General features: G+C 41.1%; 1 long non-coding RNA gene across 2 annotated transcripts; it reads right to left on the bottom strand.

Annotated features, from left to right (window-relative positions):
- Nucleotides 1-22,251, bottom strand: LOC129492512 (uncharacterized). Of its 2 annotated transcripts, XR_010114472.1 has the most exons (7): nt 21,995-22,251; nt 19,529-20,238; nt 17,482-17,613; nt 12,671-12,807; nt 4,313-4,610; nt 2,834-3,023; nt 1-129 (listed from the first exon to the last, which is right to left on the bottom strand). It is a non-coding gene; the product is annotated as an uncharacterized lncRNA (long non-coding RNA). The 2 variants fall into 2 exon arrangements; XR_010114473.1 differs by lacking the exon at nt 12,671-12,807 and having other exon boundaries at nt 4,313-4,613.
- Between the last annotated feature and the right edge of the window lie 5,440 nt (nt 22,252-27,691).

Below are 27,691 nucleotides of genomic sequence, written 5' to 3'. Positions count from 1 at the left end.
GGCAAAAAAAGGCATTTATTTTTTCATATAACACATTCCTGGGATTTGGAGCCAACAACCTCCAGGGAGGATCACAAATCCACTCCGTGCCCTGGACGACTTGGGTTTATGTTTGAAGGTCTGCTCCAGCTGAAAGATGAGTAAAACCGTGGGTAAGTCAGACAGTTCCCTGTTGGCTACCGGGGCCTAGGGGCACTGGTTATTTCAACAAGGCTATATGAAAAAGTCCAATTCGTAACATTTGCTTCAGATGGACCCACCCGTCTGAGGCAGCCGAAGGAACAAACTTTATCTATTGGGCTAAATCCTTCTCGTGGTCCTTGGCTGGCACCTGGTGCCATAGCTCTTCTGGGAGGGCCTCTGGGGCTGCTAGGGGAGAGTGGAAGTAGATTTCCTGTGCAACTGCCCTGCCCCCCTTCACCAGTGAAGCAAGCATTGCTGCTTTCCAAGGTTCTTGCCTGCTGCTATGAGAGCAAATTGGGATCGAGAGTGCCCAGCCAAGGCACTGATGCCCTGTATGACTTGCAAAGACAATTGTTCCACTGCAGCTTCTGACAGTGGGAAAGGAGAGTTAATTAAATCTCATCATAAAATTAAGTAGCATAACTATATATTTTAGAGCCAGTGTAATTATGCCTTATCTTGGAGCCTTGTAAATTCTTTGTGACTCTGATGTATTCTTATCAGAAATTTTTATAGAATTCTAGAACTAAGGGGGTTTTAGAGATCACATAGTTGGGTAACTTCATTTTATAATGATGAAAACAAACCCAGAGAGATTATATGACAGACCAAAGCCTACAGTAAGTCACCTGACTCAACATTGAGTAGTCTTGCCATTTCATTTGATTTGTATTTTGCACAGAGCTGAAGTCTACACCAGGTGAAAGTAGCAGAGGGTCAAAATAGCCTCTGGAAATCTCTTAGGAAGTCACTATGCGGGAGATGATCACATCTGTCATTGAGTCCAACACTGCCAAGTTTGCCTTCAGAGTCAATGCTATCGTTATTTCTTACGTTGCACACCAAATGAAGTGGCGGGTTGGGGTTTTGGGGGCCTGCTGTCTTTAAATGAGTCTTTAAAGACCCACAATCTGTAAAGTTGCTTCTACCAAGAGAGGCACCCAGAACTGAGATGAACTCATGGATCAGAAGAGTCTTTAGGTGAAGACTCGAGAGATAGTACATTCAGTTTCTCCTCCTCCATCACAGCTGAAAGTGGAGATCTGGTAGGTGTGTTGTTATTTTGAAGGTCACTGTCAATACCTATCTCAGGAGTCTGCCATTTTGCACTCTGCCAGCACCTCTTTTCCTGCCCTGCCAATGGAATTGTTGTCCAACTTTTGGATTTTGTCAGTCTCCTAGGGAGAAATGGCATTTTGTATAGTTTTAATTTACTTTTTTCTTGTAATGAGTGACACTGCTAATCTTGATGTATGTTTGACATTTGTGTTTCTTTTTCTACTGTTTGCTCATGTCTTTGGTTCATTTTTATATTTGGGTTGTTAGTTGTTAGTCTTTTTTCTTTTCTAAGAGTACTTTCCACAGAGAAATTAGTGCTTTGCCTGTATATGAGCTGCAGTTGTTTTTCTCTTTTGACTTTCTTTCTGCATTGAGAAGGAGTTTTTTTTAATGTAATTGAATTTATTAATTTCTTTTTCTATGGATCCTGAAGTTTTAGTCATAGCTAGAAATGCCTTCATGAAACCAAGATTATGAAAGAATTCTCATGTGTTTCCTTTGTACTTTTATGATTTTACTTTTCACATTTAAAACATGGATCTTGTCGTATAGTGAAAAGTATGGATTCAGTTTTATCCTTTATCACATGATACTCAGTTGTCTCAATGCCCTGTATAAAAAAGTCCGTCTCTATCACATGCCGAATTCTAAGTGTATTTTATTTTTCTTTTCTGTTTCAATGGTGTACTGATATGGCACACCACAGTCTTTAAATATTTAGGTTTTATTAGTATGTTCTAATATCTACGAGGGCCGATCTCTAATACCTCTGCTCTTGCCAATTGTTCTTTAGGAATTTCCAGGTTATTTTGCTTGTTTATTTTTCCATATGAACTTGAAAATCAGCTCATTTAGGTCCAGACTAGGACATTTACGCTTTTATTGGAATCATGTTCAATCTGTAATTTAGAGGGAATTGATGTTAATGATGAAAAGACTTATTGACTAAACATTTTGGGACCCTTCGTTTGTAAAAGTTTCAAGGAGATTCTGATGGTGTCTGCACACTGACCTCCACACTCAGCAGTGAGTTCTGCTGGACCAGTATTAGTATTGTGTTTTACTTGAAGGCTGAATCACCCAGAAAGCCAGAGCTGAAAAAGGTCAAATGTTTTTAAGTGTTTTGGTAGGAGTTCTGCCTATATCATTGTTAATAATGTGGAATATGTAAGAATTCTCAACCAGCAGGTTATTCTGAATGACACCTCCACATAGCTCAGCAAAGCCATTTCACTACCTTTGGATAAGTCTTGCCCTATGCAAAAAATGTAAAGTGACCAATTTTGGGAACCTCACCCTTCCCTTTTTTAAATTATTCCCCCAACACGGCATCCCCCTCCCTTCTCTAAAGCTGTCAATAACAACTCTACGCTGTCTCCTATTTTCCTTTCATCAAAACCTGTCCCTGGGAAAGAATCTGGTATCAGTCATTTACACCTAAAAGATTCTTTCTGTCTGACAGTGGAAAGAAAGATTGCATTTATTTAAAAGAGTTTTGAGCACCTGGGAGCAATTGGAGGAGGCAGGCAAGGAACCTTCCAGGTGTCCCTGAAATATTACCAGGTGGATCTACACCTTCTATGCTACTTACAGGCTGAAGAGGACCCTGCAGACCTCAGGAGATGCTCTTATCATCTTCCTTCCCACATTCTGAGAGGAATCACAAAAGAAGACAAGTGATTTCATTGTGACCAAAAATTAAAAGGAGGCCATCCAGAAGGAAGACATTTCCCTTCCGTGCTGAGGATTGGCAGTACGCGTCTGGGATCAGAGTCCTCTCTCTGTAAGCCAGAAGTGGTGTGATTAGAAGCACAAATATGAAGTGCATCACATGCAACTTCTCTCACAACACACGCAAAGCAATCAATCTTAACCTCTGGCAGCCACACCAGGGAGGCTGTCTTTCCCTCTTTATTTATTGACTTGCCCTTGACCAGCTCTTAACGTATTTGTTTTTGTTATCACAAGGTTTTTGCTTAAAATCCAGCCAGCCCTATTTCCTTACTGGGATATAGATGGCTCATCTGTCAGCTTCTTTCAGCATTAGTGACCGACACCCATGCCATATTGTAAAATAAAGCCCACTCGACTGTGATTCAGTATCATGGAGATTTTTGGCTCAACAGTTCAAAGTTTTAAAGAGCAGAGAGTCTCTGCTTTGGAGTCAGGTTCTCCCTGGCTCCAGAGAGTCTGAGTCCCCCACTCTTCTGAAGCTACCTTCTAGGGGCCCTCCACCGACGCTGCTTGGGATCTGGCAAGAAAACCTTGATGTGCCTCAGGCATCATTCTCCATCGCTACTGCTTTGGAATGAAAACTTTGTCCCATCTCTAAACATGGCATTTGAACGCTTAAAAAACCCAGAGCTTCACCCTCAGGTATAAGGAGAGTCTTTGGAACAAATGTGAAAGGAATTTGTTACTGAAGTTCCTGAATGTGAGGCACTGAGAGTTGAGAACTGCACTTCGTTTTTAAACAGCGCAGCAGAGTGACTCTGCTTCAAGAGCTAACTGCGGTGCACAATATTAAAGGCCCCAACTCCCTCTGACATTTCTTCTTTTCTCTCAGCTTCAAAACTTAAACAGAACTGGAAGTGAGACTTGGGATGACAGGGAGGAGGATGCAATTCTGACTATAGGAGACCATGTTGCCCTGTCCTTGTTCTGGCCATTCTCTCTCAGGCAGGCGGTCTGGTTTTTATCTCTGGACTTTTGATTAGGCTTTCATAAGAATGCACATCACAAATCAGCTGTGCAATAACTATACTAGTTTATTTTTCTCTAACTCTGGCTAATTTATATTCAGCCCTGACTCTGCTGAGGTAGAGGAAGTGTACCCTCTGTTGATCCAGGGTTCCACCTCGCCTTTCTCTCTGGGATGGCATTTGCTGTGCAGGCACTTACAGAGGGGAGAGGAGGAGTGTGGAAGGGGGTATGAGAGGCGATACTTTTGAGCACAGAGTATCTGCCGCTCAGGTTTCTGCTTAGTAGTCTACCAGCCCTTCTGCCTCTGTCCTCAGTCCTTTGCTCCTGTTCACCTGGACCCCAAGGCCAAACATCTCTCTCAGCTTACCAGGGCCATGCTTGATGAGTCATCATTTTGATCCTTTCATGCCACGTGTCCTGCTGAGCCACGAAAATCTCCAGAAGATTGTCATGAGTACAGCCATTTTATCCCTTTGGGAAAGGCACAGGGGCCCTGTGGTCTTGGATTTTGGAAAGCACCTTGGGTTTTCCTGCTTCCACGGGGCTCGGCACAGAAGGCAGAGTTAGAGATACTTCTATTCAGAAGACACTTCTAACCATCTATGCGCTCATGGATTCTTCTTGTCTCTCTTTCATCTTCCCCAGCCCAGGAGATTTTTTCTAGTCTGCTGAGTTAAAGGTAGAGAGGAATGAATTTCTACATTTTCTCATTCAATCGCCGGCTCTCAAAATTTTTGTCACTTTATCTTCTAGGGAGATTCAAGAGCCAAGGCTTTTGGAAGACAAAATCCAGGAACGCAATTTTGCTTTCCACCCTACATAGCATTCTTCCCCTGTAGAATGACCCTAAAGTGGCCCAGCTGCTTGAATGAGTATAAAACACATTAATATTTCAAAGATATTATTCTGCCACAAAGATAAAATAGCATAGTAAGCAAAAATCTCTCCTTGAAAAGTCCCCACATTTGCAGCTCCTAATGCCTGCTTGCTAAGGGTAAAGCGAAGCAATATATCAGAATGAAGAACTCCAGCAAACTCTGTGAAATTTAGCGTTAGTTTTCCAAATATGGCTACTTTTAAGCACACTGATGTTTGTTTCTTCTTTTTGAAATAGTTGTGTTCTAATGTCTTAACTTAGGCAAAGGACTTCAAGCACTCTCTAAGACCATATTATCAATACGGTGGTGAATACCAGGTCTCTCAGACCATATTACCAATATGGCGGTGAATACCAGATCTCTTCCTAACTTGTTCTCTGCTGCCCTTGTTCTTCTTGGTATAATGTGAGGTCAAAATTTATATAAAAATGGAGTGTAACATTCAGTATGATTTTGTTATCTTTCTTTTCTCTACACATCCTCTAAAGGTATTTTCTTTTTAATCTTTCCCATTTATAATTCAATTTTTCTTAATATGTAAATGAGTGCCTGAAAAACACTATTTTTCATATGGTTAGTTTTTCGGCATGTTGCTACTCATTTAAACTTTCTTTTTAATTATAAGTTCCTTTTACAGATTTTGGAGTCAATAATCTCGCTGTAAAAGGAATATTTCTTTTTACTGACTATACCAACTGGAAATAAAAATAGCTATATAAAAAGGAAGTTTATTTTGAAATTCTTAAAGGTAATGACAGCAAATATCAATGTACAGCTCAATATTTAACATTGTGCAAATAAAGACATAAATCCACACATATGCATGTGCACCTATATAAATGTAAAGATATATTTAAGAAGGGGATAATATAAAGATAAAATGTTGGTAGATTATGGAGCAAAAAAGAGAATGGTACCTAGGAGGGAATAAAATAAAGTAAATTAATATTTAGAAGGTTTCTGCTACATGTCTGGTACTTCTTAAACCTGTGATGCAGACATTATAACCTCTGTTTTGCATAGAAGGAAACTAAGACTCAGGAGGGTTAAGTAACTTGCCCAAAGTTACATGTCTACTTAGCAACAGAGCTTGGCCTTGAATTTAGGTCAGCAGGACATCAAAACATCCCCTTTTTGCAATAATACTTAATTGTGGTCAGTTCAGTATCCATAGGGTGCCAAGAAAGGTGTTTGAGTATACTTACCTTGTGTTCTTTATATTTACAAAAATCCATGCCAAAAGATTAGTTAGAAGGAATACAATGGAAAAAGATGGCCAACCACACATTCTTAAGCAAACTATATCGATTTCACACATTGAAAAATGGTTGGCTACAACCAACCTTGTTGAAGATATTGATTTGATCAGGCAATCTTTCAAGATATGATCCAGGTCTTTGGCAAGAGCTGTACCATTTTTGCAATCCATTGAATGGTGACAGGAGTTCACTTCACACCATCACAAATTTCCCATGAGAGCTAACAAAAGCTTACAGCTTGGTAACATGTGGCAAAGTGCAATATTCGACTCACAAAGTAAAAGTAATATGTCATCATTGCATGGTACAGTAATAAACTATGTATATATTATAAGTGATGTGGAGTCTGGCGAGGGGACAAGGGTAAATCTTCATACAGAAGACGTATTGTGAATTTAGAAATAGCTGGAGATAATGCATTTATGCAACCGGACACAAACACATTCACTTCTAACATTCAGTCCAACAACTTGGAGTATAAATGCCTTTGTTTGTTTCCCTTCAGCATGTGACTAAAATTCAGGTGTTTTAATTTTAAAATCGGTTCTTGCAAGTGCCATGTTTTTGGTGATGCTTTTGGTCCCTTTAGACTCCTTGGTCCCTTAGGAAAAAAATACAATTGACTTCAGTTTAATTTGCTTGAAGACCTAATCTTTTAAATAAAATTCTTGGTAAAATACATAAACTTTGTATAACTAATGCCTTAATAAGTGCCTTGAGATATTTTTACTCTTTCATTTAAACCAGCCAGCCAACCAAACAAAAAAACCCCTTGGATGACCTATGTCCAAACTAAGCAAGACCAATCTTTACAAGCTTATCTTTGTATTTTAGCAGCAGTTCCCTTCTCTCTTTTCTGATTAATTATTATGTTGGTTTCCAAATTGGCCACTTAAAGGGGAAACTCTTTTTTAAATGATTATTACAAATAAATAGAACCAAGAACTAATAAACTTGGTAATAATAGATGGTTAATGAGCTTCTCATCCACTGCCAGAAAAACTGCTTCAGGATAAATTTATTCTTTTCTGAGATAGATTTACTCTCAAAGTCCCAAGGAAGAAATCAAATATCCCAGGAACATAGGAAAATTCAAGGCGAACATTTTTTTTTTCTAACTTGAAATAAAATTCAATGCTTTGGTATATCACTTGAATTACCCTGGAGATATTCTGAGACAGTCTCAGGTAGAAGGAATAACATGGGCTCCTGTGCCAGAAGCCCGGGTTCCAGTACCCGAACCACTACTTCTTAACCAGCTGATCCCTAGGGAGTTGCCTGCAACCCCCTCCACCCCCACAACCCCCACCAAGCCTGGTTTCCTAACTTATAAAAACCAAGATCAATAAGTCAATTTTCTCACAGGATCAAACAAGGTAATATTTGCAAGTGTTTTTTATACTCTGAAAGTTAGTACAGATTTTTTGAAACATGAAACTCATATCTGAAATGGTATGTATTTACAACAATGCAATTACCTTTGAACTTTTCTTTACCATTATAGGGAATTGCGACCATGTTAGGAGTTAAACAGGCTTTCATATGTCCAGGCTTGCAACTACCACCACCATGGAACCTTTTCTTTTTTTCCTTTACTCATCTTCCTTCCTTCCCTTCCTTCCCTTCCCTTTCCTTCCTTCCTTCCTTCCTTCCTTCCTTCCTTCCTTCCTTCCTTCCTTCCTTCCTTCCTGCTTTCTTTCTTTCTCTTTCTTTCTTTCTTTGTTTCTTTCTTTCTTTCTATTTCTTTCTTTCTTTCCTTCCTTCCTTCCTTTCTTTTCCTTTCTTTTCTTTGTTCTTTCTTTCTTTTCTTTCTTTCTTTCTTTTCTTTCCTTCCTTTCTTTTCTTTCTTCTTTCTTTCTTTCTTTCTTTCTTTCTTTCTTTCTTTCTTTCTATCTTCTTTCTCTTTTTTAGACAGGGTCTTGCTCTGTCACTCAGGCTGGTATGCAGTGGCGTAATTATGGCTCACTGCAGCTTTGACCTCCTGGGCTCAAGCAATCCTCCTGTCTCAGCCTCCCAAGTAGCTGGGACAGGTGCGTGCCACCATGCCTGACTAATTTTTATTATTTTTTGTAGAGATGGGGTCTTGCTCTGTTACCCAGACTGGTCTCAAAGTCCTGGCTTCAAGCAATCCTACTGCCTCTGCCTCTTGAAGTGTTGGAATTACAGGCATGAGCCACCGTGCCTGGCACATTTTCTTTCACAGGGAAAAGAGTGAATTGATTTCCAATCAAATAATTAGCACGTGACCCACCTCTTTATTTCTTTTTAAAATAAAGCCAATTTGTTGATTGAGGATGCACCAATTTAACAAATATTCTGCTTAGTGCTGCCTGGAATTCAGGGTCCTGCTGTGAAGGAATGTTAAGGGACTCACTATTCCACCAGCTTTTAAAGAGCAGGGACTATCTTTGCATCTTTAGCACCAGGTGCTGTGACAATTGTTTGAATTCAGCCATTGAACTGAATGCAGTGTAATAAGGAGAAGCCGTGAGCTGACAGGTGTTGAGTATTAACGCTGGCCTGCAGATAGTCTGCTCAGGGCACATCACCCATCAGAAAACAAGGCCCGTGGCTGAGGTGTGTTTGTGTGTAAAGGTGGAGTGTAATTCGGTTTCCTCTGTGAGGCTGTGCATACACTTTTATTTGTGTCATGTGTAGATAGATGATGGTAAATGAAAAGAAAATTGTCAGAATTTAGATGGCCACTTTCATGTGCAAGTCCGTTGATGCGACATTTTGAGTAAAATCTGCTCTTTAAAAAAAAAAATCAAGTACTTCCTTTCTCTAGTTCTAAAAGTTAGTCCACTTTGCTTTTTCGTTCTGACTTCCAAATAAAAGGCTTATTTTACTTGTTTTTTCATTTTAGTGTAGCTTAACTTTTTTTATATAAAAAAGGAACATGTTATAGATGAAGAAAAAAATCAGTCTATTTGTAAATATATTGGTGTGTTTCACTTCACTCAGATGTCTCTCTGGTCTGAATTAGGCTGTAATGGGGCCAAACACTGGGTTGGTTTTGTGGGGAAAAGCCAAGTAGTCCATCTTAATTACTTGTTGCCGTATCTTTAAACAATGCACCAAGCGTAGAAATGTTCAAAATATCTTTCCTTCTGTCTGATTTCACTTTAGTCAATCCAAATTTGGCATCACTGCTTTCTGAAATATTTTTGATTGTAGAGCAGTTGGTGATTTTAATAATTTAGTGTACAGAAAGAATGAAGAGAAAGAAATTGGAATTTAAAACACAATGACAAAAAAGTTAATTTAAAGTGATGTTTGGCTAGAAAAAAAAGGTTCCCTTCGCGATGCTGTTGTGTAATTGAACGGATTAAGGGAACTGACGGGAACTTCACTGGGTGTCTCAGAGGAGGCCTCTGGGGTCAGCCCTTGGCTCTTGTGCCCCACGTTAAACAAGTTTGTCAATTTTCCATCAGATTGATTTTTTTCTCACAGGTCTGAAGGCCTTGTCTTATTCCGCCTCATTTCCACAGGGGTTCTTAGCATTGCAAACATCCATTTACTTTGTTTCAAATTGTGAAGAGTGATTTTTATCTCTGAGAGATTACCAAAGAAGACTGGAATTGGGAGACCCTGTTTAATATGTAGACTATGTTGGTCATCTACCGTTTTCTTTCATTATTCTTCTCTCTTGAAATGAAGCACCCTTTAAGGACAATCATGTTTACCTAGTTTACCTAGAGTTCTCTTCTGCATTTGATTTTTTAAAAAATATCTGCTTATAACAGAGGTTTCTGAAGATCAGATGGGTTGTTTCTTCCAAGACAAGTTGTTAAGTCTAACTATGAGCAGATTCTAAATAGGCTCCTGGGAAATACGCATACTTGCTAATGTTTAGGAGTTGGTCTACCTGGCCCAAGGACATCTGCAAGGACTCAAACACTACGTAAAGAAGCCAACTCCTGGCTTGTGATCCTTAGTTTCTTCATGTTAAATATTGGATCCCTCAGGTTGTTTTTCTTTTGTGTTCTGTTAGTTCCAAAAAAGAAAAATTGCTTTTACTTCAAAAAAAAAAAAAAATTCCTTAAAATGACTTTTAGTCTTATGACTTCCTTTTGAGTTTTTTGGAAAGCTTATAAGAAAAACACCACATTTACATAAGCAGAATCAATTATATCTTCCATCGCTGTCCTTACACATGCTTGGCTATTTCTTATTTAAATAGGAAACCATGAAAATATATACATCGTGCATTTCTGTTTTCTTAAACTTTCAAACATTGTCTTCACATTCGTGATCTCAGTTTCTCCCCCCTATGGTGCTGTGAATTAGGGAGAATGGATATTGCCATCCCCCATTTACAGATGGCATGAGCGTGTCCTGCCTTAAGGCACAAACTAGTAGAGGCAGTGTTGGATCTAGAACCCAGGTCATTGGACTCTTCAGTCTCTGCCCCTTCCACTGCATCCTGCTGCTTGAAAGGGCTTGTCAAAGACTGTGAACCCCTTGAATAGATTCTCTGGCAATTTTTCCTTTCAAAAAAAATGGAAATCGGTTTCTCATCCTCAAGACTACAATCACTTCATCACATTAATATTAATCTTTCATTTGGGGAAAATTTCTCATTTCCAGACTCTTGACAAAGAGTCCAGTGAATAAATGAACCCTGCTCTCTTTCCTACCTGTTAATTTATTATCTGTTTTAATATTAATACCCAGGGCCAAACTTAGAAGAAGGCAAAACAGGTGTCCGTGATGTCTGAAATTCTACCATTGTCACACCTTTTTCTTTACATGCCTTTGTCCCCAATGAAAATGCAAATAATTCTCAGAGAATCATGAAACAGTGATTGAAATTTTACTATGTGCTTATCTCTGTGATTATAATTATAAATAATCATAATTGATATATATTTACCTCTTATTGCCAGGCTGTGCTGAGCACTTTTCACATATTATCTCATTTAACCAGAAAACAACCCTGTACATAGGTCCTATTATTCTTCTCATTTTACAGATTAGAAAATTAAATCTTCAGTAGTTGTGTTAGTCTGTTCTCACACTGCTATAATGATGCTACCTGAGACTGGGCAATTTATAAAGAAAAGAGTTTTAATTGACTCACTGTTCCATATGGCTGGGGAGGCCTCAGGAAACTTACAATCACAGCAGAAGGAGAAGGGGAACCAAAGCATGTCTTACGTGGCAGCAGGAGAGAGAGAACAAGGAAGTGCCACACTTTAAAACCATCAGCTTTTGTGAGAACTCCCTCACTATCATTAGAACAGCAGGGGAAAAACCGCCCCCATGGTCCAATCACCTCCCACTAGAGCCCTCCCTTGACTTCTGGAGATTACAATTCCAGATGAGATTTGGGTGGAGACACAGAGCTAAACCATATCAGTGGTTAAATAACTTGTCTAAGGCTCGTAGCTAAGTAAAGAGATAGGCAAAGGATTTTGAACCTAGTCGGGTTGGCTCCTAACCCTTTGCTTTTAATAATCATGCTCTAGGAATTATTTTTTTCTACCTGTGAGAAATCCATGGTCTAGTCAAGGAGAGAGTGGTAGAGTGGGAGCAGAAAACCATGGGAACACAGATGAGGGAGTGTCCCACTTTATCTATAGCAGAAAAGGCTTTACAGAAAGGAAGTTGGAGCCTAAATCTAGAAGGATGGGTAGAGTTTTGCAGGATGTCACCAGCACAGGTGAGGTGGAAATGGCATTCCAGGGAGAGGAAACAGCCAGGACAAGACAGAGGAACACAAAAATTGTGGTGTGCTGGGCAATTGCAAGTACTTTGGTGTGGTTGGAATAAAGACATTTAGAAGTCTGAACACTCACCAGGATTACTCTTTCCTGTAATCCTAGGATTACTTTGGGAGACTGAGGCAGACAGATGGCTTAAGTTCAGGAGTTTGAGACCAGCCTGGGCAACATGGCAAAACCCTGTCTCCACAAAAAATTTAAAAAAAGAATTAGCCGGACATATTTGTGCATTCCTGCAATCCAGCTACTAGGGAGGCTGAGGTGGGAGGATTGCTTGAACCCAGAAAGTTGAGGCTACAGTAGGCCATGATGGTGGCACTGTACTGTAGCTTAGGTGACAGAGTGAGACCCTATTGAAAAAAAAAAAAGAAGTGGGAACACAGATAGAAAATAGGTTGAAAAGCTCTAGGTAAGTACCAGATGACCAAAGACCTAGAATGTTCTGTGCTTGATTTCACAATTTTTCTTTTGGAGTAATAAGGGATCGTAAAATATTTTTCAGTGAGGTGAGTGTGATTGAATTTTTGGCAAGGAAAATTAGCAAGGAAGTTAAAGGAAACAAGGATACCATTCATCAGATTGTTATAATACTCTAGAAAACATAGCACTGCAGTATTAGCTATCTATGCTGTGTAACAAATCATCCCTGAACTTAGTAACTTAAAACAACAAACATTTCTTATCTCCCTTTTTGTGGATTGGGAGTCCAGGCATGGCCTAGCAGGGTATATCTGACTCAGAGTCTCTCACAAGGCTGCAATCAAGGTATCAATCAGGGCTGCAGTCATCTCCAGGCTTGACCAGGGGAGGGTTCACTCCTAAGCTGACTCACATGGCTGTTGGGAGCCCTCAGAAGACCCACCTCCAAGCTCAATTGCGTGGCTCCTGGTGGGCCTTGAGTTCTCATTGGATGTTGGCCAAGACACGAGTTCCTTGTCACATGGGCCTCTCCACAGAACTCTCACAACATGGCAGCTGGCTTCCCCTGGAGCAAGGTCTCTGATAGAAAGAGAGAGAGAGAATGAAGGAAAAAGAAAACTAGGGAGAGATAGAGAGGGTTAAAGAGCAAGAGAGGACAAGCAAGACAGTTGCTAGAGTCTTTGGGCATCTAGCCTCAGAATTCATATCCCATAAGTTTTTGTCATCCTCCATTTGTTAGGAGCAAGTCTCTAGGTTCAGCCTTCTCAAGGGCACGAATAGCAGGAGGCAGGGTCATTGGCAACCACTGTAGGGAACACCTACCACACTGGCCTTTTGCAATGTTGTTTGAGCTGACTATGAGGCCTCAAGATGCTGATGGCAATTGAGTCATTTAAAACAAAGATTTGAAGTGAAAAGGAAAGTTGGGCCAAACAACAATTCTGTGTGAAGCGTTTTTTTTTTTCCAGAGAGCTCTATAGCAGCTGTGTTTGAGAATGGGGAATGCCCTAGATACATTCTCTTTTACTTAGTAAATATCCAAGCACCCTCTGTGCATGAGACACGATGTTAGGCCTTCAGGTAGTACTTTGGATGTTGCTCTTCTGTTTCTTAATGGAGGCTCTACCTCTTGTGGCCTTGTAGTAATTAAAGCCATTATAATCGTGTGAAAATGTAAAGTCACAAGCCCTCATATCCTTGTAGTAGTGCCTAACATGACCAGGGGAAAGGCTAGGCCCTTGGAGTGATGACCTTGGCAAATGAAGCAGCTCTAGATAATCATGCCACCTGAAAGGCCAGGCTAAGGAAAGGCAGTGCTCAGATACTGTTGAACTACACTGTGTGCAAGCTGATCTAAACAAGCTGCCCAGAATGCAAAACTGACTGGCACAGGAGCGCAAGCCCACTGCTGCCTTCATTCAGGCAAATTTGGAAAAAATTGTTTTGCTAGAACCATAATTTTACTGTGGCAGAGTTCATGTTCTGCAAACTCAAATACATTATTGATAGGGGCAGTTTCTGCTTATCTCTACTCAAGGTGGATTATATACTTAAAAAAATGAAGTAATCATTTCAGGCCATTTTTTAAGGTAATTTAGGCAGGTTAAATTTGATTATAACAGACACCATTACAATGATAACAGCCTATAGAGCTCTAATACCCAAATGATGACTCACTTCTTACAAACAATATTCAATATTCAAAGTAATTAGGACAGTGTGTTAAAGTGTGTTGAAATGGGATTTTACCTACATCCAGATAATTAAGATGAGTCAGTGGTTTTCTTGAAATCTCCAGATAATTGCTTCCCTTGCCCTCTTGGGGTATATGTGAATAACTGAATCCCTGTGCAACCCAAGGCAGGGTCCCGCGTGTCTAAAAGAAGCTGTAAGTACCTCACACTTTGATATAGAATCCAGTCCATTATTCAAGAAGCAAAGAAAGTACAGCAGTTCTCAGATAATTAAATGCCCAGCCTGTCAACACTCAATGTGATACATGAACACGTGAGAAACTACAGTGAATTACAACTTTGGGGAGAGATATATGACTAAAGCTGTCCACAGCCAAGATTGGGGAAAAAATATCACCAGAGCCCAGGAAGTAATATCACTGTTCTACTCAAATATGACTCAAGTTCTTCCATGCTGCTAATTTAATTTCTATCCTGTTGAGTTATTCTTTGTTTCTCTACTCAAGACTGCTGAGTCATGTGGCATGTAATGGAGCCGTGACTCCACTAGGGAAGGGAGAGTCCCCTCTCTATGGAGCACCTGTCACCACACTGGCTCTTTGACTTCACAGAACCTTCCAAATGTCTGGCCTTGCTTCTTTCTCCTTTTCCATTCTCTTCTTTCTTCATGTCCATCCTTCTCCAGCTTGATTTGCAACATGCCCATGGTTAAGGTTATTGTTAGGACCAATGCTTTGTGTCTCACAAAAACCCAGCAAGCAGTTGAAGCTGCCCTGTGCACCTCTACATATTTACCACACTAGTATATTTGGAATATTTGAACTAGGAAGCCATCCTGACTTGAAATATGAATATCATAATCATCCCTTGTATTTGCAAAGCGTTTTGTACCTTTCCAAGCCTCCAAATCTTTATAATTTTATTTTTATGGACACACGAGGCAAGCACTTTTGAGTTTATATTTTCAATGAAGAAACAAATACAGAAAGTTGAGTCACTTATCTAAGTTCACACATGTTTGGTGACAGGATTGGGATGATATATTATCCTTTCCAAGGAAACTGGTGAAAATAAAATCTTAATACCTCTCCCTATTTTCATCAGTTGGTGCAGCAAGCATAAGCCCCGTTGTGCATGGATTCTCCACAAACTTAGACCTTCACATCCTCCTTAACTGCTCTACCACCCCCGGTGAGGTTGTTTCCTTCCTTGCTCCTGATACAGCTTCCTGATCTCAACCCAGCACCATCAATGCTTTTACCTGGCTGCTTGGACTCACCATGTCCCAGCAAACCAGATCTATACTCTTTTCTCGGGGTGCTCTTGTTAGCTCTTTTTTTGAATTGACACCTGGGTCTTCCCCAAGGCTGCAGCCCTTGCACGTCTGACTCTTACTCTATCCCATCCAGTATGCTTCATGGGTAGCAGGAGGGGTCAGGTCCTCTTTGCTTCTGCTTCTACTTGACCACAATAGCCCCACCTCCTTTCTCTCTGAGTCAGTTCCATCATGAACTAGACCATTCGGCTACATGACCCTGTCCCATTTCCAACTGATCCATCCACTGACCTATGGGTTCCTCTGCTCTACCTTCTTCCATTGTTTTTGTATCCAGTATAGACTCCTTGAAATGTCTTTTCAAAAATACATTCATTGAAGTACCTTCAACTCTCTAATACCTCTGTATTTTCCTTCATGATGTCTTCCCTGACCATCTGAACCCATAAACACTGTTTACTATTAAATTTTACACCAGTTACCATCACTACTATTATGACTACCACTAATACCACTTCCACGACCACTACTATTATTACAATTACTACTACTTGTATTATCACCACCATCTACCACTATTGAGTGAATACTCTGTGCCAGCCTAGTGCTGAGTGCTTCACATGAATTATCTTTTATAATCTTCAAAACAACCCTGCGAGGTAGGTCCTATTATTGTCACCATATTACAAATGTGGTCTGGAATTTAGCAAGGCTTACTGCCTGTCGCACTTACTTTGTACCTATATGAATAAAACTCCTACTATAAAGCCCCTTCTATAGGCCTGATCTGCTTCCTCAATTAAATGACAAGCTTTTTGTGAGTGGGAACCCTGTCTTATTCACCTTTGCTCTTCAGAGCATAGATAGAATAGTGGCCAACACTTCACAGCTAGTTAGTTGTCATCAACAAAGGTGACTTCAATGACATTCAAACATTTCTTTGAGGCTCAATTATACCAAACACTGGAGATACAAAGATAAACAAAACAAATATTGTCCTTTCAAAATTTATGGTAAGTAACACAGACAATTAACATGCAATTGCAGTCAGCCATACTTATATTTTGGGGGCCAGGACGAGAGTACAGATAGCCCACATAGCATATGCCTAAATGTTTAAAGCTAATAAACTGTTAAACAAAATATGTTCTACTTTCCTTCCTTGACAATTATATTTCATTGAGACAAATTGAAACGTATGAGTGAAAGTATAGCCTTTCTATGAGTTAAAGTTAGCAAAATGTCAAAAATGACTAAATTAATTGTTATTGCATATGTCTGGGTGTTTTGTTGAAGAGCTGGAGATGTTTAAATGAGTAATAAAATAAAGACATACATAATTCATGAACTATTATAGATTCATTCCATAAAATTTATTTTTTCCTTCCTTTCAATGAACTCACTAGTTAAGATATTATATTCAACATTTTTCATACAATGTGTGTTCTATTGAGACTAATGTCTAAAGAGTTAAAATATTAAGATACAATTATATTCAAATACATATATACGAAATTTGAATTTATTTTCATCAAAATGTAAATTAATGCTTAAAAATAAATTAAAAGTGTAGTATGTTTTCTAAACCAATTTTCCTTTAACAGAAAGTAGAATGTGGTTGCCAGGAGCATGGGGGAGGGAGAGGAGTTGTTGTTGGCGGGGTATAGAGTTTCAGTTTTGCAAGATGAAAATGTTCTAGAAATCTGTTGTATAGCAAGGTGCATATAGTTACCACTATACCTTAAAAAGTACTATATGCTTAAAAATGATTAAGATGGTAAATTTTATGCTGTGTGTTTTTTACCACAATACGAAAAGTTTTCTTGTGAAATATTCAAAATGATCTCTTAAAATTGAAAGGCAAAATATAAATTATGATTAATAAATGTCAAATTTTTAAATAAAGAATATTCTAATAAAGGCCAGATATTTAGTTTTGTAAACATGTACATTTTTATTTTAAAAAGCCCTGCAGCCCTAGCATTAAGTGTCTATCTAGCTGTCTGTAAAGAATCAGTATCATGCTTCACTCACATTGCATACAGACCTATGTATAGATACACACTTCAGAGTGATTTCCATTAGCAGCTATGTGTAACTGTTGGGACTGTCATGTTAACATGTTGTGTACCTTTGGGGCCCCCAATTGGAGAAAGAAGAGAAGCAAGCAAATGGACATTTGGCACCACAGGGAAACGGTGCTTTGTTATGCAAGAATCCATAGCATTCACGCTTTGTGAGAGGAAGAATATGACAAGTTAATTAATTTGTCCTTGCTCTTACCTAAGCACTTCTGCTGATGAAATCCTCCCTGTATTCTGAGGTGGAGTCCATCCCCACCATCTCCTACCTTAGCAGATGACACCCCATACAGCTTCATGGCATTTGGATGTGGTCACCATTTGTTTTGAGGACCTAGGGCAAGAGATGTGAACAAGTGTTTCCCTGGGGTTTAAGGGTGTTGTTCAGGAAAATGGATGTTTAGAATTACAGATAGGCATGTGCTCGCATTGAACTTAGAATCTAGAGTGATCGAGGGGTCCACAGAATTGCCAGGTAAATAAAACAGAGCATCTCCTGCGCTTCCCCACCTCCGTCTCTGGAGCTCCTTCCTTTCCTTTCACAGCACTGGGAATCCAAAGCTTTCCACTGACAGCTCCCTGTGGCACTCCTCTTATTAAGGCCACATGCCTTCTTCATTTTCCTTTACTTTCCCCTCATTCTTACCCCACAGCAGAATTTCTACTACTTTTGGTGCCAAGTTTGGAGTTCACCTACAACTTGCTCTCTCTATAATAAATATCCCTTTCCTAAGAGTAGACCACTTAAGCAGGTTCCTTTCCAGATTATATTCTTGAGTTTGATCAGTGCCTTCTGGATCCAATGCCTTTTCCCAGAAGATCAACTTCAGTACTCAGAATTCAGGTCACTATAGCCTGAACATAGGGGACTGGGGGGTGGAACTTAGTATCGCCAAAACCTTTTTATTAAAATGTCACAATTGTCAACTCATTTTTCCCCAAATATTTTTCATTCAGTAACCACTTTTCCATTATTTTTGGTCTTATTGTAATCTCATTTTCAAGGATCAGAGTGATATTTGCTTTTAACGTACCACAAGAAATCTCCCTGTGTTTGGTGTTCATTCCTGCTTAACAGTTGATTCTTCAGAGATGTTAAGGAAATTAGGAAACTGGTTGGTTCTTTGATTAGCCCCTGTATTCTAATTCATTAATTTGATAAATTACACTTTAATGTAGTCTAGAGCATGATACATCACATGTTCTTTAAAGTCAGGCTTTGCAAGAAACCCTACCTCACAAGCCAGTGACCTTACGTGACAGCAATAGCCATATTAGTGATTGTTGAAAATGCCATTTAAGGGTGGCAAGAAAACTAAAATACTTATGAAAGGTAGTGAAAGTTAATTTCCATAGACACTTCTCAAAATTAAATAGTTGAGACACCTTACATTTTTCTCATAATTCTAAAAATAATTAGATCACAATGTGGATTAATTTCTTGTCACATTTAATTTTTTAGACAAAAGCCGTTGTTCAGTTATGAGCATCACAAAGAAAAAAATCCCCAAATGATACCATTCAGACAGTGTTACTTCCCATTTTTGCCCTTGCGTTTTGCTGTAAGAACTAAAGATGAGGCCTCCTAGAATTAGTATTGCAGACCAAGATGGGATTTGTAGTCTGAGTCTTATTTTCTAAAAAAAAACAAGGCCATTAAACAATCAAATTGTTGATTAAGAAAGAAATCTTCACCTTAACTCCTCACGACATTTCAGGTGATAGATTTGACTGTTCAAAAACCTTATTCTCCATGGCAAAAATATAAAAAATTATACATATAGTATCCCGGCAGCCATAATGGGCTATTACCCCAGGATACGCTGGTTGCCAGGATCTTTGACTCTACATTAAGAAAGATCTAGGCTCTCACTCCAGCTTCACCATTCACTCCCTGAGTGACACTGAGTAAGTGCCTTCGCCCCTCTGAGCCTTGGTTGATTTGTCTGTAAAACCGTGAGGATGAAATGAATGCATGTAGAGTGCTTAGCACCGCTTGAAGTTCAGTTCATTTTAGAAAGCTACACCGAGGAAGCCATCCTGACTTTCAGAACATTACAAATTACTGTCCATGTGGCATCAGATTAAGATTTGAGGGTAACAGAATAGCTTTGAGATGGAGAAAGAATCAGACTTGATAGGGACCGTTTGAATTCCCAGGCCCCCAGGTTTTGGGATACTTCTGACTTAAGCTTGTGGAGACAGCCTTAGTTAATGTCATCATCTCAATGTCCTAGGAACTAGGTTACCTTGAACTCCCAGCACCTGGCCTCTCGCCTGTCGCAGAGAAGCTCCTGAGAACAGGACCTAGGTCAAGGCAGCAGCCAGGAAGCCTGCGGGTTTGCTGGAAGGCCCTGCTGTGGAGGGAATGCCTGAGGAAACGTTCAACAGCTTCAGCTCAGCAGTGAGCGGCTGGAAGACCAGTCCACGTGGGCAGGCAGCATCTGTTAAGGATGTCCAGCCTCATTCACTCGCTAAAATACTCCCTGAACAGCTGAAGCGGGGGCGATCTAGCAGTGATGCCAGAAATCTGGGTCCCCTAAGCCTAAATGGGAGAAAGGATCTCCCCACATCCCTACCCCCAGAGCCACCACTTTCTCTGCCTCCCTTGTTCTGGGCCACTCTGGTTCCTCTTCTGCCACCAGACCTGCCATATGGCCTCTCCCAGACTCAACAGTCAGACTACTAGGGTTCAAGCCCCACTCCACCACTCATTAGCATTTGGCAAGTCACTTAATCCTTTGAGTCTCCATTTACTCATCTGTAAAATGGGATTAATTAATATTACTTATTTCACAAGTGATTGGTGAGGATTAAATGGTAGAATACAAAATTCTCAATAAACATTAGCTCTTATAATCCTTCAAGAAACAGTTATTTCCTGAGTGTCTATTGCGTGCCCAGCAGGATGCTGCAAACAGGGGATTCAACGGAGAGCAAAGACAATCTGCGGATTGTGCTGTAGAAGAAGAGAACAGATGTCAATTAATAACCATACAGTGACAAGGGTAGTATGCAGAAAAGGTTCACAGTTCTATCAGAATATGTAATAAAGGGCTGGGGAAGGTGTCCCTGAGAGTGTGATGATTTGGCTGACCTCAGAAGAAAGCATACTCAGCTTCTGCCCAGCCCCATCTGCCAAATCCCTGCTGGGCCCCACTAAATCCTCAAAGACTGAGGCTGCCCCTCCCCAGCCTCAGGACTCAAGCCCTGATCTTTCCCAAAGGAAACCACTAAGTATCTCTGGTTGCCTGTGTCCTCCCTGCCCTCTGGCTTCAGCCCTGCCGGTGAAATATCCAGATGGTGGTGTTAACCCCAGAGGGGGTCCTGGTCCAGCAATGCCAGGGCAGAACTTTGGAACACTTTGTGAAGGGTCCCTCTGTGGCAGCCACAACTATGCACTTCCTGTGAAATGTGCGGGCGTGTTGGGAAATGCTTGGGGGTCCATGGTTCAAGGATGACTCTTTGACAGGAGATTTAAACTATGATCTATTTGAACATTCAGATTAGGCCGGTGCGGTGGCTTATGCCTAATTCCAACACTTTGGGAGGCTGAGGAGGGTGGATCACTTGAGGCCAGGAGTTTGAGACCAGCCTGGTCAACATGGAGAAACCACCTCTCTACTAAAAATACAAAAATTAGCCAGGCTTGATGGCAGGTGCCTATTGTCCCAGCTACTTGGGAGGCTGAGGCTCAAGAATCGCTTGAACCTGGGAGGCAGAGATTGCAGTGAGCCAAGATAGTGTACTGCACTCCAGCCTGGTGACGGAGTGTCTCAATAAATAAATAAATAAATAAAAATAAACTTTCAGAATAGCTTATGTGAAGAGAACCAAGAAGAGGTGAGCTCTTTAGGTGACAATTGAGATCTGAAATTTCAGCATTAGCTTGTGGTTACTGCACACTTTGTTCAATGGCTTCATTTACTTGTGTCTAAGTCCTCTTCCCCCAGCCGCATGCCCACTCCAGCACGCTTGAGCAGGTCCCCGCCTCCCACACTATGCCTGCTGTGCCAGGGGGACCTGTTCACTGTTTCTTAGACTTGTGGGAACGCGGGCACCTTCTTGCCTGACCTCCTGCTATTCCTACAGCTTACATTGTCCTGTGTCCTCGCTGTAGACTTCCACGACTCTCTACCCCAAAAGCAAAATTGACCTTTCCACCTTCTACAACATCTACTGGCCTTCTACTTGTCTGGGCTGATCAAGGCTGGGGATAACTCTGCATTCCCTGTGCCTAGCACATAGTGGGCACTCAATAAGTTCCTGTGAAGTTGACTTGACTCTCTCTGACCATACCTGCAGCTCTAATACCCTATCAGCTAGAGCCTCTTCTTTCATGAAAACCAACAATATTTAGAAACAAAGCACCATTTCTGTTTTATTATCTTGTTGTCATGTATTGGCTTCCAAATCTTTCTTTCCTGTATTTTCTTTATCCTAAATCCTACCCTCATTTGAACTCTGAACACATTGTTGGAACTTTGTAAAAGTTAATAATAATACATTTTATCCTATATTTATTTGTCCAAAACTATTTTCGAATATATACATATATAGTTAGAAGCATCACGGAGTCCCACAGATATTTATAATGTTTGACTCACTCCAGAAAGATTCCTGGGATTTTTGCTGGGTCAGCCATCTGGCCGCTGTACTGTGGGCTGCCTGGTGCCTCACTGTGGTGTCTCCCAACCTTCCATCCCCCTGCTTACTTGGGTGACAGCTTGCTTCAGTGGTCGGATCCAGCCCTCAGCCTGCTTGACCCCTTCTCCCATGGAAATCAGTCCCTGGCTGGTTTCAGTGGACATCGTTGAGGTGGCGGCCATATGTCAGAGGTAGAGAGTGGAGAGGAGAGAAGAAGAGAAAGGGGGATCTCCCAGCTGCATGACTGTCAGGGGCTTCTGGTGGGGGATTCTGACAGAGTCAGGAGGTGAGAGGAGGACCAGCTGCTTAGCAGCTATTTATAAGACTGTCATATGGGGAAGTGTGTCTGGCCGGCAAAAGCGAAGGGGGGTGGCGGACTGAACTGGCTCCTTATATAGCTTCATGACACACACGCAGCCCAACTGTGAGAACCCACTCTGTGTGGAGACACCTGGTCAAATCTGCCTCTGCCAGACGGTGGGAAAGAACATTGACATTTCTCAATGGAATTGAAAAATGGCAGTGCAATTGGGTTTTCAGTAAGAACAATAAACTTTTTTCCACCTTGCTTTCCTTCCTTGCTGAAACTCTTAGGCCTCCCATCAAATGGGCTAGTGTTACCTGCAGCCACTGCCCCAGGGGTGCAGGCTTCTGCCAGAGAGCCCTGCAGTGTTAACCAGGAAAGAGCAGAAGTGGAGTTAGACCCGTCTTTCAGCTGGGCAGGAGCAGTCAAAGGCTGGAGATTTCTACAAAACCAGCTAAGCCGCGGGAAACAGAGTGACTGTTGGTTTCCTGGAGTGGAGAGAGGTTAATAGTGTGGTGCATTTGGGGTCTGTATGGGGACCAATGTATTTAATGTGTTTATTATTGATTTGGAAGAGCGAATGGTTACTAAGTTAGTGAAGGCTGTGGAGGGCACTAAGTTATTTCACTTAGTAAACACCACAGAGAGTTGCGGAGAATTCAGGAAGGATTTTCCATGGAGTTAAAGAAATTAGAAGTAAAAATGTCTTGTTAGATGATGTACTGTGTCCCACTGGGCCAGCAGAGAATTGTTGCCGACAAGAGAAAATATTTCCTAGAGTTTAATTCAACCTCAGTTTTTAAATGCCTTCAACGTGCTCACCTTCTTCTGGGAATATGGAAGTTCTGTCTGTTTCCTAATGCCTGTCTCAAGTTTTTCTTTTTAAATTCCTCCTATTATGCCTCACAGTTATACCACAGGGATGAGCTCTCTTTGTGGCTTCTCAATATTTCATTTTCTGTACAACACCATGAAGGCAGGCCATTAACATTTATTCTAGCCAATTCTGCTCCAAAGTAGTTCTTTCATCTTTTCTTAAACTGTGTTGTCATTATTCATTCTTCCTAGTTCCCAAATCCTGGTAGCTGCCATCAGCCCCCTTTCAGATTCGGAAAGTAGTCTGATTCCTAGGCCCGGTAGATTGTCCTGATGGTCCCAAAAAGAAGAATATTATAGAAATATAGAAATAGTAGTTAGACATTTACCTATTCACATGTCTGTCCAATAACATGGCCTGTGGTTGAAGCTCAAAGTCCTAAAAATCATGTTTGTCAAGTGATTGTATTGAAAACCCATTTCCAACTTGCCATTGGGCTCATTACCAGCGTTCTGGAGTTCCAAGTATCGACCCCTAACTCTAAATATTTGTGTTTCAGCCCTGCTAACCCCCAGCAAACTGTTTTGCTGCTTTCAATTTCCAGAACAGGGAGTTACAGGTTCCAGTGAAGCTGTATGGAGCATTTCTTGTTGTTTAAAATATTCTCGAACATGCCGAGAGATGGAGCAGCTTGATGAGAGATGGCTCTTTACATAAATGTAAAATGAAAAACTTAATTGGCGCTTCTCATCCCAATTGTTTAACAAAATTAGGAACATGGATGAACGTGATTTAAGGATGAAGTGTAATTTGCATACAGCCAAGACAATGGAGGAAGACCCCAATGTTTTACCCAATTTTCAATAATGTTTTTCTTCCCCTTGGTAGTATCTTCTCACTTGCACTCCATTTGCCGTTGTGTAAAAACCACCTATTTATTCGCTATTCCAATGAGTTTAGAGGAGGAAGAGATGATATAGCTCCGGCAACTCACCCTTGAGTAGGACAGTCAAAAAAATATTGAACAAATGGAAATAAAAGAACTTAGTAGTTGCAGTTCGATGACAAGTGGAACCTGCCAACTTGTTTAAAATGTGTAGTAGGAGAGCTAGCCTCACTTATGTCTCTTATCAAAAATCAGATATTCTCTCCCTGAAAATGTGCCCTCTCAGCTCAAGTGTGCAGGCTTGGGAGATGACATACAAGGAGCTTTGGGGCAAAAATAGGATTCTAGCCCAGCCAGCAAGCTGAGCCCAATCAACGCTGGTAAGCATGGAGTGACAGATGCTGCAGCCCGATTATTCTTACATCAAATATGAATAAAGAAAACCATTGTCATGAGCAAATTTATTTGTGGGCTAATAATAGAAAACAAATGACTTCTTATCTGTTTCAGTACTTCCCAATGTGAATTCTTATGTCTATTCCTGCAGGATGCTCTGGTGGTGCTGTGACATGCCACCTGCACCCTCTTCCTTCAGGACAGAGGCTCTCACTCCCATCCTCATTCCCCAGCTTCTAGGAGTTGGGTAAAGGTGGTGACTGGCAGCTATCAGCTGACCCACTCTCCAGGAATTGGCCTAAGGTTGGTCACTACTACTTGCCCCAAGACACATCTTCTCCTGGGGGCAGCCAATGACTGGCCCATTTCACCCCAACAATGGTTTATCTGAGAGCACTCCCTACCAAATTTCCTATACTCTCCTTTTCAGAATCTGTGACCTAAGATAGATATACAGGACAGGAATTATTACCTCCTTTATAAAAATAGAGAAATGGAAGCTCAGAGCAGTCACATCTTCCCTTTCATAGCACTTATCGTATTTTATTGTTTATTTATAACTCCCTCCCACTGCAATGAGAAACCACCAGAATCACTGAAACACTTCCTCAAAATTCACATGCTTGAGTGGTACCCTGAAGATGCTATGCAGCTCTACTAAGGCCGTGCTGGGGTCACAGTGAGAGCATTTTGAAAAGCTTCCCAGGTGATCATGAGGAATGTCCTGGTTTGAGAACATATGGGAAGAAGGGCCCAGTCCTTCTTGCACTTCATTTTATCCCCAGCACCTAGGACAATGCCTGGCATATGGCAGCACTCAATAAATGTTGAATTAATGAATGAGTTCCCTAAGATCACAGGCTGGTTCATAACAAAGCCCTAGAACTCCTGGCTCATTGCTTTCACTACTGGAGGTATTAAAAGAAACAAAACTTTCTTAGCAATATCTTAATCATCACTCCTTTGGCAATTGTTTATTTAACTTCTTAAAATTCCTCCCAGCAATGGCAACAAAAATAAAACCACACACAAAAAAAGCTGCACACAAATGGGCTCTCTTAATAATTTTATCACCAAAGTATATCGTACAATCTTCACTGCCATCCCCCACTTTGGAGTCATCTGTGCTAGAAAGATGATGGATACACTTATTAGTCTCTGGTTGTAATGAACACATCCATTATAAACGCAGTAGTAACTGCAACAGGGATTATGGGCTTGGTGAAAACATCTCCAGTGCCTTGTAAACACCTCAGCATTCTGGCAGCCCCCCTGTGGGCCTATTTACTGCCTTACGTTGCAAGGTTAGCTACTGTCTAATTATACACAACTGGCTTGGTTAATCCTGCATAATAATAATTAAAAACAATTCATATTTTTTTCTTTTACTCTCTTTATTAACTTTAAACTTTTAAAGGCTCAGAGGTCCCTGTAGAATCAAAAGCTTATTAAAATATCAAGACATGTGAGCCTTTTCAAGTGCATATTATTACATTTGTTTTTGTTAACATGACAAGGCCCAAAAGAAACTCAGCAGATTTTTGCAGATCAAAGCAAAGGCACTGTGAGAGAAACTGGACCGCCTGTGCCATGTCACCCATAGTCACGAAGAAAACAGCAGGCCCCAAGGAGCCTCTCTCAGCAGCGGCCCAGATGGGCCGGGCAATGTCGAGGGAGAGAGGACACAGCAGGGAGAGCTGCTCCACCTGACTGCATGGAGCGTGTGGCATTTGGGTGGTCCTTAGGGAGAGCCCCTGGACTCCAGGGCTTTTGGTTACCTTGGTTACCTGGCTCTGTAGCCCTGGTGTCAGACCTAGCCTGTAGGCAGGATTGGAGAAAAAGTGGGGAAGGGAGGAGGAGGCACTGTTCCAAGCCCTGGGCTGCTGGAAGACTCAAAGTGAACAAGGTGAAAGAGGTGTCTGCTTGGCTTGTGGGAAAATAAAACAGTAAGTCCCACCTACTTACATATACCCATGTGCACACTCCGGGAGCACGAATGCAATGAACACTAAATCCTGTCCATGGGCCACAGGGAAAGCAGTGGGCCTATCCTCCAGGCTGCACACTTGAGGCTGCCCTTCCTTGATTTCTTTCCCCTTCTGGAAACTGCTCTTTGTCTTATTTCACCTCAAAGCTGGGAGAGTTGGGACTGAGTTGTGTATGTGGTGTGATTGGGCTACTGGCTTCCCCAGGGTGGCCTCAGGCCCTGAAGGCTCTCAGATTAGCCCAGATAAGCCTCGTTACTAAGTTCCCAAGTGAACCCTTCATATTCCCTAACCAAGGAAGAAATCCACACATTCTATGGAGCAACAGAGCATTAGCGTGAAATGGTTGGAGTGGTGGGGAAAGGAAAGATTCCCTTGCTTATCCATTCCAACTAATGAGCACTAAATATTTTAATTGGTCTCAAGAAGTAGAGGAGAGTGTGGATCCATATAGGCCACACAGAGGCAATTATTATTCTAGCAAAAAAGTATCTATTGAGCCCCTTCTGGGGTCAGGCACTGGGCTTAGATGTTTTGCAAATTTGTAACTCCTATTTAAGGTAGAGAATTATATGCTACTCAAATTCAAGTACCTAGTACAATCACTACACTTAGTATGTATTTATTAAATGGGTTAACTCATTTATAATCCTCACAGTAACCTCACATGAAGAATTAATATTCCCATTTAGCTGATGCAGAAAGTGAAGCTAGGCAATTCACCCGAATCCCTGCTTCACACACATTCTTCTCTTGGCTATCAGGGCACCACACTTTCTTGGTTTCCATCCTACCTTCCCCTCGCTGGTTCTTCCTTTTCTCCCTGATCTCTTCATTTTAGCATGCCCTCTTCTCTAAATTTACTCCCTTGGTGATCTCACTGAATCCTATGGCTTTAAATACTGACAACACTCTCATTTATATTTCCAGCCCAGACGTCTCTCCCACACTCCAGACTTGTATATCCAACTGCCGCTCTGCATCTATCATCTCTGTTTGGAGGTCTATTGGATATTTCAATCTCACTGTGTCAAAAATTAAACTCCTCATATTCCCTCACGTGCTGCATTCCCCAGCTCAGCAATGACAACTCCACCCTTTGTTGCTCAGGCCAAAACCATGGCACTATCCCTGACTGCTCTCTTTCTCTTAAGCCCTATCCATCCTCTATCTTCAAACTAGACCCAGTTTGGGTCCTCTTGTACATCCTCTAGCATTGATATCCTGGCTTGAACCTCTCTTATCTCTTGCCCAAATGACTGCAGCAGCTGATGGGTCTCCCTGCCTCTATCCTTGGTCCCCTAATGCTGCAACTAGATCCCGCCACTCTGCTCAAAACCCTACAATGCACCCCATTTTACTCAGAAGGAAAAAACG

Source organism: Symphalangus syndactylus, chromosome 11 (assembly GCF_028878055.3).
Source record: "Symphalangus syndactylus isolate Jambi chromosome 11, NHGRI_mSymSyn1-v2.1_pri, whole genome shotgun sequence".
Classification (NCBI taxonomy): domain Eukaryota; kingdom Metazoa; phylum Chordata; class Mammalia; order Primates; family Hylobatidae; genus Symphalangus; species Symphalangus syndactylus.
This window is presented reverse-complemented; position numbering and strand designations above follow the sequence as displayed.